This window comes from Carassius auratus, chromosome 19 (genome assembly GCF_003368295.1).
Source record: "Carassius auratus strain Wakin chromosome 19, ASM336829v1, whole genome shotgun sequence".
NCBI classification, from domain to species: Eukaryota; Metazoa; Chordata; class Actinopteri; order Cypriniformes; family Cyprinidae; genus Carassius; species Carassius auratus.
Genome location: NC_039261.1, coordinates 17,086,255 through 17,100,858, shown reverse-complemented (window position 1 = coordinate 17,100,858; position 14,604 = coordinate 17,086,255). Strand labels below are relative to the sequence as shown.

The 14,604-nt window shown below is 35.3% G+C and overlaps 1 long non-coding RNA gene across 1 annotated transcript; it reads left to right on the top strand.

Annotated features, from left to right (window-relative positions):
* The first annotated feature begins 6,685 nt into the window (after nt 1-6,685).
* On the top strand, nt 6,686-10,657 carry LOC113119619 (uncharacterized). The gene is made up of 3 exons (XR_003294477.1): nt 6,686-7,475; nt 8,310-8,342; nt 9,907-10,657. It is a non-coding gene; the product is annotated as an uncharacterized LOC113119619 (long non-coding RNA).
* The last annotated feature ends 3,947 nt before the right edge of the window (nt 10,658-14,604 follow it).

The following is a 14,604-nucleotide window of genomic DNA, read 5'->3' as shown; positions in this document are numbered from 1 at the left end:
TACTGAAATACAACCTTTTTTTGTTTTCAAACAGTTCATTGAACAATAATAAATTAAGTACCTGAAGCTGACAATGAAGTAAATGTATAATAATTAGCAAAGATGATTAATTTAGCGCTGTAAGGGCGCGTGTGAGGGGCTGAGACACGCAGCGGACGCGTCAGATGTGCGTGAGGACCAAACACAGCAGAACGGTAGGAAACTTCACTCCTCTTATTGTTTCTATTTTACTATAGCGATTTGTCTTTAGATACGTGATTGAGTCTTTCATAGAGTTGTAGAGTTATTAGAGAATAGAGTTATTTTTTACATTCTTTAGTCGAAGTTTTCAGATCGGGACTTCGGAGCCTGTTCGAACTCTTTTGATTCAGAATCGGCACTTTGGAGCCTGTTCGCGACTTGGTTGATTCAGATCGGCACTATCGGAGCATGTTCGCGACTCGGTTGATTTCAGATCGGAATTCGGAGCATGTTCGCGCCTCGGTTGATTCAGATCGGCATCCTTCGGAGCCTGTTCGCGACTCGGTTGACTCAGATCGGCACTTCGGAGCATGTTTGCGACTCGGTTGATTCAGATCTGTACTTCGGAGCATGTTCGCAACTCGGTTGATTCAGAATGGGACTTTGGAGCATGTTTTGAGATTTTTTTTAATTCAAATCTAGACATCGAAGCCGGAAGTGTTTGTCAAACAGGTGATAAATGAATATTTGGACTTGAGGCCTGTTTTTACCCTGTCGATTCATTATGTACATGGACCCACACACAAAGGTGGACACACTCTAGACTTAATCATCAGTAGGGCTCTAAACTTTTCATCCATTGTTATTAACGACGTAGTGTCACGGATCGCAAGAGGCGAAGACTCAAGTGCAGGCAGATGGGAAGACTTTATTTATCCGTTCTTTTTTTATAAGAAATTGTATTCTTTGTTAGATTTTAGAATCTTTTATTCAGGATGTGTTAAATTGATAAGAAGTGATATCAAATATCAATTTTGTTAGAAGAGATTTATATTTGAATAAACGCAGTTCTTTAAAAAAAATTATACATCGAAGAATCCTTAAAAAAGTATTGCAGATTCCAAAATAATATTTGGTAGCAAAACTATTAATAGTTCTAATAATAAATCATCATATTTTCATGATTTCTAAAGATCATGTGACACTGAAGACTGGAGGAATGATGCTGAAAATACAGCCGCACATCACAGAAATAAATTATATTTAAAGGATTTTAAACTATAAACCATTATTTATATATTTTATTTTGATAATTTTGAATTATTACTGAAATACAACCTTTTTTGTTTCAAACAGTTCATTGAACAATAATAAATTAAGTACCTGAAGCTGACAATGAAGTAAAAGTATAATAATTAGCAAAGATGATTAATTTAGCGCTGTAAAGGCGCGTGTGAGGGGCTGAGACGCGCAGCGGAGCGTCAGATGTGCGTGAGGACCAAACACAGCAGAAAGGTAGGAAACTTCACTCCTCTTATTATTTCTCTTTTACTATAGCGATTTATTTTTAGATACGTGATCTGAGTCTTTCATAGAGTTGTAGAGTTATTAGAGAAATAGAGTTATTTTTTACATTCTTTAGTCGAAGTTTTCAGATAGGGAGTTCGGAGCCTGTTCGCCAACTCTTTTGATTCAGAACGGCACTTCGGAGCCTTTTCGTGACTCGGTTGATTCAGATCGGCACTTTGGAGTCTGTTCGCGACTCGGTTGATTCAGATCTGTACTTCGGAGCATGTTCGCGACTCGGTTGATTCAGATCTGCACTTCGGAGCATTGATTCAGAATGGGACTTTGGAGCATGTTTGAGATTTTTTTTTATTCAAATCTGGACATCAAAGAAGGAAGTGTTTGTCAAACAGGTGATAAATGAATATTTGGACTTGAGGCCTTTTTTTTACCTGTCGATTCATTATGTACATGGACCCACACACAAAGGTGGACACACTCTAGACTTAATCATCAGTAGGGCTCTAAACTTTTCATCCATTGTTATTAACGACGTAGTGTCACGGATTGCAAGAGGCGAAGACTCAAGTGCAGGCAGATGGGAAGACTTTATTTATACGTCACCAAAATAAACAAAAACACAATTGAAACCAGAGGAGCGTTCAAAGTTACGAGACATAGACTGAAGTCAGATTCCCAGTGAAATGCTCTCAGACAGCAAATGAAATGAGATTGCATCCTTCTTTTCTGAGAAGATCATCAATATCAGGAAGGCGATTAGCACATCCTCAAGTAATGCAGTTAGAAATACCAAGGGTTCACACAAAACAAGGGGAATCTGCTTTTAGTTTCTATGCCGCTCGCAGTTGGAATCAGCTTCCAGAAGAGATCAGATGTGCTAAAACACTATTTAAATCTACACTTAAAACTCATCTGTTTAGCTGTGCATTTATTGAATTAGCACTGTGCAATGTCCGAACTGATTGCACTATATTTTCAACGTTTTTTTTTTTTATGTAAAATAATTTTGAAACTGTTTTTAAATACATTTTAATTAAGTACATTTTTTAATCATTATAAAAGTTTTAAAATTGCTTGTTTTATTTTTTTTTATAATTTTTCTTTATGATTATTTTACTTTCTTTTATGTGAAGCACTTTGAATTACCATTGTGTATGAAATGTGCTATATAAATAAACTTACCTTGCCTAGTGTGTTATGGGCTTATATATATATATATATATATATATATATATATATATATATATATATATATATATATATATATATATATATATATATATATTTCTATATTTCTATATATATATATATAAACACACAAACTACCGGTCAGAGTTTGGGATCAGAATGACTTTTAATGTTTTTTTTTACAGGAATTTATTTTACTCATCAAGACAGCATTTATTTGATCAAAAATACTGGAAAACATGTAATATTGTGAAATATTATTAACATTTTCTATATTAATATACATGAAGTTGTAATTTATTCATGTGATGTGCAGCTGTATTTTCAGCATCATTCATCCAGTCTTCAGTGTCACATGATCTTCAGAAATCAGAATAATATGATGATTTATTATCAGAGTTGTGCTGCTGAAACTGTGATACTTCTTTCAGGATTCTTTGATGAATGAAAAGTTAAAAAGAAGAGCATTTATTTAAAATAGAAGACTTTTCTAACAATATTCACTACAGTTCAATAGTTTGGGGTCAGTAAGTTTTTATCCTTTCTTTTTTTTATAAGAAATTGTATTCTTTGTTAGATTTTAGAATCTTTTATTCAGGATGTGTTAAATTGATAAAAAGTGATATCAAAGATTAATTTTGTTAGAAGAGATTTATATTTTGAATAAACGCTGTTCTTTAAAAAAAAATATACATCGAAGAATCCTTAAAAAAGTATCGCAGATTCCAAAATAATATTTGGTAGCAAAATTATTCATAGTTCTAATAATAAATCATCATATTTTCATGATTTCTAAAGATCATGTGACACTGAAGACTGGAAGAATGATGCTGAAAATACAGCCGCACATCACAGAAATAAATTATATCTTAAAGGATTTTAAAATATAAACCATTATTTTATATATTTTATTTTGATAATTTTGAATTATTACTGAAATACAACCTTTTTTGTTTCACACAGTTCATTGAACAATATTAAATTAAGTACCTGAAGCTGACAATGAAGTAAATGTATAATAATTAGCAAAGATGATTAATTTAGCGCTGTAAAGGCGCGTGTGAGGGGCTGAGACGCGCAGCGGAGCGTCAGATGCGCGTGAGGACCAAACACAGCAGAACGGTAGGAAACTTCACTCCTCTTATTATTTCTCTTTTACTATAGCGATTTATTTTTAGATACGTGATCTGAGTCTTTCATAGAGTTGTAGAGTTATTAGAGAAATAGAGTTATTTTTTACATTCTTTAATCGAAGTTTTCAGATCGGGACTTCGGAGCCTGTTCGCGACTCTTTTGATTCAGATCGGCACTTTGGAGCCTGTTCGCGACTCGGTTGATTCAGATCGGCACTTCGGAGCATGTTCGCGACTCGGTTGATTCAGAATGGGACTTTGGAGCATGTTTGAGATTTTTTTTAATTCAAATCTAGACATCGAAGCAGGAAGTGTTTGTCAAATAGGTGATAAATGAATATTTGGACTTGAGGCCTGTTTTTACCTGTCGATTCAGTATGTACATGGACACACACACAAAGGTGGACACACTCTAGACTTAATCATCAGTAGGGCTCTAAACTTTTCATCCATTGTTATTAACGACGTAGTGTCACGGATCGCAAGAGGCGAAGACTCAAGTGCAGGCAGATGGGAAGACTTTATTTATACGTTCTTTTTTTATAAGAAATTGTATTCTTTGTTAGATTTTAGAATCTTTTATTCAGGATGTGTTAAATTGATAAGAAGTGATATCAAATATCAATTTTGTTAGAAGAGATTTATATTTTGAATAAACGCAGTTCTTTAAAAAAAATTATACATCGAAGAATCCTTAAAAAAGTATTGCAGATTCCAAAATAATATTTGGTAGCAAAACTATTAATAGTTCTAATAATAAATCATCATATTTTCATGATTTCTAAAGATCATGTGACACTGAAGACTGGAAGAATGATGCTGAAAATACAGCCGCACATCACAGAAATAAATTATATTTTAAAGGATTTTAAACTATAAACCATTATTTTATATATTTTATTTTGATAATTTTGAATTATTACTGAAATACAACCTTTTTTTGTTTCAAACAGTTCATTGAACAATAATAAATTAAGTACCTGAAGCTGACAATGAAGTAAATGTATAATAATTAGCAAAGATGATTAATTTAGCGCTGTAAAGGCGCGTGTGAGGGGCTGAGACGCGCAGCGGAGCGTCAGATGCGCGTGAGGACCAAACACAGCAGAACGGTAGGAAACTTCACTCCTCTTATTATTTCTCTTTTACTATAGCGATTTATTTTTAGATACGTGATCTGAGTCTTTCATAGAGTTGTAGTGTTATTAGAGAAATAGAGTTATTTTTTACATTCTTTAATCGAAGTTTTCAGATCGGGACTTCGGAGCCTTTTCGTGACTCGGTTGATTCAGATCGGCACTTTGGAGTCTGTTCGCGACTCGGTTGATTCAGATCTGTACTTCGGAGCATGTTCGCGACTCGGTTGATTCAGAGCGGCATTTCGGAGCCTGTTCGCGACTCGGTTGATTCAGATCGGCACTTCGGAGCATGTTCGCGACTCGGTTGATTCAGATCTGTACTTCGGAGCATGTTCGCGACTGGGTTGATTCAGAATGGGACTTTGGAGCATGTTTGAGATTTTTTTTAATTCAAATCTAGACATCGAAGCAGGAAGTGTTTGTCAAACAGGTGATAAATGAATATTTGGACTTGAGGCCTTTTTTTTTACCTGTCGATTCATTATGTACATGGACACACACACAAAGGTGGACACACTCTAGAATTAATCATCAGTAGGGCTCTAAACTTTTCATCCATTGTTATTAACGACGTAGTGTCACGGATCGCAAGAGGCGAAGACTCAAGTGCAGGCAGATGGGAAGACTTTATTTATACGTTCTTTTTTTATAAGAAATTGTATTCTTTGTTAGATTTTAGAATCTTTTATTCAGGATGTGTTAAACTGACAAGAAGTGGTATCAAATATTAATTTTGTTAGAAGAGATTTATATTTTGAATAAACGCAGTTCTTTAAAAAAAATTATACATCGAAGAATCCTTAAAAAAGTATCGCAGATTCCAAAATAATATTTGGTAGCAAAACTATTAATAGTTCTAATAATAAATCATCATATTTTCATGATTTCTAAAGATCATGTGACACTGAAGACTGGAGGAATGATGCTGAAAATACAGCCGCACATCACAGAAATAAATGATATTTTAAAGGATTTTAAACTATAAACCATTATTTTATATATTTTATTTTGATAATTTTGAATTATTACTGAAATACAACCTTTTTTTGTTTCAAACAGTTCATTAAACAATAATAAATTAAGTACCTGAAGCTGACAATGAAGTAAATGTATAATAATTAGCAAAGATGATTAATTTAGCGCTGTAAAGGCGCGTGTGAGGGGCTGAGACGCGCAGCGGAGCGTCAGATGCGCGTGAGGACCAAACACAGCAGAACGGTACTTCACTCCTCTTATTATTTCTCTTTTACTATAGCAATTTATTTTTAGATACGTTATCTGAGTCTTTCATAGAGTTGTAGAGTTATTAGAGAAATAGAGTTCTTTTTTACATTCTTTAGTCGAAGTTTTCAGATCGGGACTTCGCAGCCTGTTCGCGACTCTTTTGATTCAGATCGGGACTTCGGAGCCTTTTCGTGACTCGGTTGATTCAGATCGGCACTTTGGAGTCTGTTCGCGACTCGGTTGATTCAGATCTGTACTTCGGAGCATGTTCGCGACTTGGTTGATTCAGATCGGTACTTCGGAGCATGTTCGCGACTCGGTTGATTCAGATCGGCACTTCGGAGCCTGTTCGCGACTCGGTTGATTCAGATCGGCACTTCGGAGCATGTTCGCGACTCGGTTGATTCAGATCTGTACTTCGGAGCATGTTCGCGTCTGGGTTGATTCAGAATGGGACTTTGGAGCATGTCTGAGATTTTTTTTAATTCAAATCTAGACATCGAAGCAGCCCAGCAAGCAATAGCCGTCATTTCAACGTCTGGGTTAAATATAGACCAGATATAGTCCGGCTATGTGTAACCCACTTTTAGCCCAAATAACATTTAATCTGGATAAATGTATTTTTTTTGCAAAATAACTTGTGAGATGTATGATATTCCATCATGTACGCAGAGTCTAACGTGAATAAAAGTTGTTTGGTTTACTTTATTTTACATGTTATATGTGTAGGCTGTGCGTAGCCACAATTTAGCTCGTATTCAGACCCGGCTATTGTAGCCCACTTTTTGTCAAAACTGATTAATTGTATTTTTTTGCCAGGCAGTGCATGAAATGGTTAATATTCAATCATGTTCGCATTGGTATGATATCAAGGTTCAATACGTCATTTCACGGCATGGTAGATCACGATTTAGCTCCGAATTGGACGGGCTATATGCGGTCTGCTTTAGCCCACCTGGCGAAATTATTGCAATCTGGGCTCAGATATAGACCAGCGACCTAGAATATTAGTCTTTGAAATGTTTTCGCTTACACAGCTTAATATATATTTTCTGTCAAACATTCATACACAATCTACGATAAAAATATCTAATCAAATGCAATTGCATTTCCCAACCGCTAGATGGCACAATTGAAACACTACTGAGACATGTCTACTGGAACTAATGCCATTGCGTGACTAGATCACTTAAGCCAAATCTCGCGCACATTTCCGCCATTTTATTTTACACGAGGCAGCTGTCGGAGTGCAACGGGTGAGCAACAGTCTGAGTGAAAACCTTCACATTTCTACTTCGATCTTGTAAGTATGCGTGTTATTTTTGATATGTTTATTGTTTAAATTAGTTAGCTGTTATAATGTGTAGAAACCGTGACATTTTAACATTAACATTGCAGAGTACTACTTTTCTCCAAAAAGTTAACGTTACCTGCACGTGTTATTGCAAATGTATCTAAATTCAATGAATGTGGTAAGCATGAAACTATGAAACTTATCATTACTATTTTTTTATTATTATAAAGATACCAGTATTTGTTTGTATTTAAATTAGAGTTGATTTAAAGCAAATTCTGTAAGTACTTTACATAAAATTTAACAGCAGCATAGTGCAACATGAAAAAAAAAAAAAAAATCCTCTCCATTTAATAAAAGGTAGTGGCAAACATAAAGTCTTTAAACTAGTTTGTAAATAATTAAAATATGCAGCATACATTCAGTTTTCAGTGAATTTGTTTCAGATATAAATTTGAATGCTGCTTCTCCATGTTTTGTTTTGACTTTGGAGATATAAAAGTAGCTGGCTACTGTCCCAGATGTCCTGAGAGGTCTGCTCTGGATGGTTCATAGTGCATCAGAAGATTAGAAATTTACTTTGGCCTTAAAATGTTAATTTAATAACCAACTGTAGTTTTTGGATATTAATTTTTTGACAGACAGATAGCCAGTGTAAAAACCTCAGAACTGGAGTGATGTAATCCACTTTATTTGATTTAAAGACACTGTTTATTGGAAATTATCCTGCAATCAGTCAACAAAGTACAGCAATTGAATATACAGAAAACTTGTCAGTGACTACCATTAAATGTCTTGTTACCAACATTCATCAAAATATATTTTTTTTTGTGTGTTCAACAGAAGAAAGCCATACAGGTTTGGAACCAAGTGAAAGTGAGTAAATGATTACATGTTGTTGTTTTTTATTTTATTTTTTTATTTTTTTTAAGTGAACTATGCCTATAAGTATTTTTTATGTTTATTAGAGTTATATGAGTAAGTGATAAAGAATGATTTATAATGATAGTTCACTTTGAAATTAAATTTTGATATGTTTAAGCTTACCTTATGGGCATCCAAGATGTAGGTGTCTTTGTTTCCGCAGTAGTTTCAATTTTTATATTTTTAGGTCAAACTGTTCTTGTCTGTCAGTCATATAATGCAGGTCTATATGGTCACCACCTGAAAGAGCATGCACAGAGAAGTCCAAATTAAACAATTCCCCACCATACACACTGATAGCCTAAGACACGAAACGAGCGGTTTGTGTCAGAAAACGAACAGTATTTATATCGTTTTACCTCTTATAACACAGCAACGTCGAAGTGATCTGAGGGCGCGCGTGCTTCGGTGTGTGTGCATTCTGGGCTGGCTTAGTCTAAGTGCGGCGCTTGCGCAAATTAAGCCAGAACGCGGACGCATCACACACCTGGAAGCACGCGTGCCCTCATATCACTTGGACGTGGCTGTGTACAAGAGGTAAAAACGATATAAATACTGTTCATTTTCTCACACAGACTGCTCGTTTCGTGTCTTAGTCCATCAATGTGTACTTACAATGGGGAATTGTTTAATTTGGACTTCTCTGTGCATGGCCTTTTTAGGTGGTGACCATAGACCTGCATTATATGACTGACAGACAAGAATAGTTTGACCTAAAAAATTGAAACTACTGCGGAAACAAAGACACCTACATCTTGGACGTTCTTAAGGTAAGCTAAAACATACCAAAATTTAATTTCGAAGTGAACTATCCCTTTAAACTTGAGGGAAGAACTAAAGTAGAAATGAAAATAAAATCTGTTTTCACCTTCATTAGAATGATAATTTAAAAAAATACTGTATTTCAGTTTCAAAACACATTATGGTAGTAGTCAGACATGTCTTGGGATAACAGTGTTACATAATCAATTATAATGTTAATTTTATTTCCATATTCAGAAGTTATGGATCCCAAATATCTAAGAGAATGGCGTCGCTTGAGAGATCGAGTTAATGCTCTCGCTGAAAATTAATAGGTCATTTTCATTGCCATTTAAGTGAAATTACAGAACTTGCATATATGAGCTTGATAAAAATGAACATTCGAGAAGAAAATGTCAGATATATATGTATATGTGTGTGTCTATATAGCCTATATATATATATATATATATATATATATATATATATATATATATATATATATATGCCTTGTACAGAATTGTTCAATACGCGTATCGTTACACGCCGTATTGCATCACCACTAAGCGAGCAAAAATGTTCAATTATTGATATTAATTATAATATTGATATAAATTATTGTCTATATTGAAATAAATTATATAGTCTCAATCTATATTCTGTTAACTCTATCTATTAAATCATCCTAGCAAAAGTGATTGACTAATTAGTTAAAAAGGATTGTCAACAATGTTTTTTTTTTAGCAATAATTCTTTCCTTTTTCTCATTTGGCAGACGCAGTGATGTCCAGCTTTCCATCAGCTATGGAATGTGAAATAAAAAATGCTATTTCTAATCATTTCAAACAAGCACCAGGGAGGGCAGGGGGTGGGGGTTATGGATCTAAAGTAAACAGTTAATTCTTAAAAATTAATTGTTTTACATATTTTTCCAATGTTTTATTTGTTCATTTTTATGTTTGAATGTTGTCCAAGTTGTTGTTGTCTATATAATTGTTCAAAATAAATCCCTTTATATTCAATTAGTTTGGATGGATTTTAATTTATGAGAACCTGTTATATTTGAGTGAAAAGAATCCTTATGCCTCTTTTTGTTGTCTATTACATGTATATGTAGTGTAATGGATGACTAGTCTATTCTTGGGCTATGGTTAGACGTCTATTAGATTTTCACTGACAGCCCAAAATCAGTCTTGTTTTAGCCTAGACCCATATTGCCTGTCTATTAGACGTATGTAGTTGTTTAGCGGTCTAATTGATGACTAGTCTATTCTTGGGCTATGTTTAGACGTCTATTGGACGTATAAATATAGTCGTTCAATAGCTGTCTGATTGTCTATTCTTGGGCTATGGTTAGACATCTATTAGACGTATATATGTAGTCATTTAATAGCTGTCTATTCTTGGGGTATGTTTAGACGTCTATTAGATTTTCACTGACAGCCCAAAATTAGCCTCGATTTAGCCTAGACGTCTCGGCTGTGTTTAGACGGCTATTAGACGTCTATTAGACGCAAAATTGCTTGCTGGGAGGAAGTGTTTGTCAAACAGGTGATAAATGAATATTTGGACTTGAGGCCTTTTTTTTACCTGTCGATTCATTATGTACATGGACACACACAAAAAGGTGGACACACTCTAGAATTAATCATCAGTAGGGCTCTAAAATTTTCATCAATTGTTATTAACGACGCAGTGTCACGGATCGCAAGAGGCGAAGACTCAAGTGCAGACAGATGGGAAGACTTTATTTATACGTGCGTTTTTTATAAGAAATTGTATTCTTTGTTAGATTTTAGAATCTTTTATTCAGGATGTGTTAAATTGATAAGAAGTGATATCAAATATTAATTTTGTTAGAAGAGATTTATATTTTGAATAAACGCAGTTCTTTAAAAAAAATTATACATCGAAGAATCCTTAAAAAAGTATTGCAGATTCCAAAATAATATTTGGTAGCAAAACTATTAATAGTTCTAATAATAAATCATCATATTTTCATGATTTCTAAAGATCATGTGACACTGAAAACTGGAGGAATGATGCTGAAAATACAGCCGCACATCACAGAAATAAATTATATTTTAAAGGATTTTAAACTATAAACCATTATTTTATATATTTTATTTTGATAATTTTGAATTATTACTGAACTACAACCTTTTTTGTTTCAAATAGTTCATTGAACAATAATAAATTAAGTACCTGAAGCTGACAATGAAGTAAATGTATAATAATTAGCAAAGATGATTAATATAGCGCTGTAAAGGCGCTTGTGAGGGGCTGAGACGCGCAGCGGAGCGTCAGATGCGCGTGAGGACCAAACACAGCAGAACGGTAGGAAACTTCACTCCTCTTATTATTTCTCTTTTACTATAGCGATTTATTTTTAGATACGTGATCTGAGTCTTTCATAGAGTTGTAGAGTTATTAGAGAAATAGAGTTATTTTTTACATTCTTTAGTCAAAGTTTTCAGATCGGGACTTCGGAGCCTGTTCGCGACTCTTTTGATTCAGATCGGGACTTCGGAGCCTGTTCGCGACTCGGTTGATTCAGATCGGCACTTCGGAGCCGTTTCGCGACTCGGTTGATTCAGATCGGCACTTCGGAGCCTGTTCGCGACTCGGTTGATTCAGATCGGCACTTCGGAGCATGTTCGCGACTCGGTTGACTCAGATCGGCACTTCGGAGCATGTTCGCGACTCGGTTGATTTCAGATCGGGAATTCAGAGCATGTTCGCGCCCTCGCTTGATTCAGATCTGTACTTCGGAGCATGTTCGCGACTTGGTTGATTCAGAATGGGACTTTGGAGCATGTTTGAGATTTTTTTTTTAATTCAAATCTAGACATCGCAGCAGGAAGTGTTTGTCAAACAGGTGATAAATGAATATTTGGACTTGAGGCCTGTTTTTACCTGTCGATTCAGTATGTACATGGACACACACACACAAAGGTGGACACACTCTAGACTTAATCATCAGTAGGGCTCTAAACTTTTCATCCATTGTTATTAACGACGTAGTGTCACGGATCGCAAGAGGCGAAGACTCAAGTGCAGGCAGATGGGAAGACTTTATTTATACATTCTTTTTTTTATAAGAAATTGTATTCTTTGTTAGATTTTAGAATCTTTTATTCAGGAAGTGTTAAATTGATAAGAAGTGATATCAAATATTAATTTTGTTAGAAGAGATTTATATTTTGAATAAACGCAGTTCTTTAAAAAAAATTATACATCGAAGAATCCTTAAAAAAGTATCGCAGATTCCAAAATAATATTTGGTAGCAAAACTGTTAATAGTTCTAATAATAAATCATCATATTTTCATGATTTCTAAAGATCATGTGACACTGAAGACTGAAAGAATGATGCTGAAAATACAGCCGCACATCACAGAAATAAATTATATTTTAAAGGATTTTAAACTATAAACCATTATTTTATATATTTTATTTTGATAATTTTGAATTATTACTGAAATACAACCTTTTTTTGTTTCAAACAGTTCATTGAACAATAATAAATTAAGTACCTGAAGCTGACAATGAAGTAAATGTATAATAATTAGCAAAGATGATTAATTTAGCGCTGTAAAGGCGCGTGTGAGGGGCTGAGACGCGCAGCGGAGCGTCAGATGCGCGTGAGGACCAAACACAGCAGAACGGTACTTCACTCCTCTTATTATTTCTCTTTTACTATAGCGATTTATTTTTAGATACGTTATCTGAGTCTTTCATAGAGTTGTAGAGTTATTAGAGAAATAGAGTTATTTTTTTACATTCTTTAGTCGAAGTTTTCAGATCGGGACTTCGCAGCCTTTTCGTGACTCGGTTGATTCAGATCGGCACTTTGGAGTCTGTTCGCGACTCGGTTGATTCAGATCGGTACTTCGGAGCATGTTCGCGACTCGGTTGATTCAGATCGGCACTTCGGAGCCTGTTCGCGACTCGGTTGATTCAGATCGGCACTTCGGAGCATGTTCGCGACTCGGTTGATTCAGATCTGTACTTCGGAGCATGTTTGAGATTTTTTTTAATTCAAATCTAGACATCGAAGCAGGAAGTGTTTGTCAAACAGGTGATAAATGAATATTTGGACTTGAGGCCTTTTTTTACCTGTCGATTAATTATGTACATGGACACACACACAAAGGTGGACACACTCTAGAATTAATCATCAGTAGGGCTCTAAACTTTTCATCCATAGTTATTAACGACGTAGTGTCACGGATCGCAAGAGGCGAAGACTCAAGTGCAGGCAGATGGGAAGACTTTATTTATACGTCACCAAAATAAACAAAAACACAACTGAAACCAGAGGAGCGTTCAAAGTTACGAGACATAGACTGTCAGTTTCAGAGTCAGATTCCACGTGAAATGCTCTCAGACAGCAAATGCAATGAGTTTGCATCCTTTTCTGAGAAGATCATCAATATCAGGAAGGCGATTAGCACATCCTCAAGTAATGCAGTTAGAAATACCAAGGGTTCACAGAAAACAAGGGAGTCTGCTTTTAGTTTCTATGCTGCTCGCAGTTGGAATCAGCTTCCAGAAGAGATCAGATGTGCTATGTTATGAACCCCTGTTATAAAATGCTCGTTGAAAAAGGGGTCCACAACATAAGAGACATGAGGCCAACAGCAATTTAACCATTTGTTTTTGGACTAATAAATGATTACTCAATCTCACGTCTCTCATTCACCTCAACTCTCCACATGTAACAATAACAATTAAACTATACCAAAGTCAAAGAATATACTTAACAGACACTGACAAATAGATCAAACCAAATACACATCAAATAGAACACAGCTTTCTTCGGAGGCTGGACATCATGATGCGCACAACATTCACCGCTGAATGGAATTCACTGCTGCATGCTTCATTCTGGTTCACCCTTCTCTTATATACTCTAGTTGAGCCATCAGAGAAACAGGACACAGGTGTGCAGGGGCGGAGCCTAACACTCAGAAGAGAAAAGACTAATTAGATCACTAACAAACAAATACAGATTCAACACTCAGAAGGCTTAGGCCGTAACACTTCTCCCCATAAAGGAAGAATTTGACTTTTCTCTTTCCTTCCTTAAAAGGACAAGGAAAAACAAATTCTGAATGAAACCATACCAAAGCCTAAACCAAACCACGAGACAAAGCGTCGACCACCACATTGTCAGACCCTCTTTTGTGATGGATCTCCAAGTTATACGGCTGAACTATCAAAGCCCAACGCATCAGTCGTTGATTATGGTTATACATTTTATGCAGAAATACCAACGGATTATGATCCGTATAAACAGCGACTGGACAAGAGCTGGACCCCACATAAACATCAAAATGTTGCAATGCTAACAACATAGCTAAAGTTTCCTTTTCAATAGTGGAGTAATTCAACTGATGACGGTTAAACTTAGCTGAAAAGTATGACACTGGGTGGCCGATTCCATCAGCACCCTCCTGTAGCAGGACTGC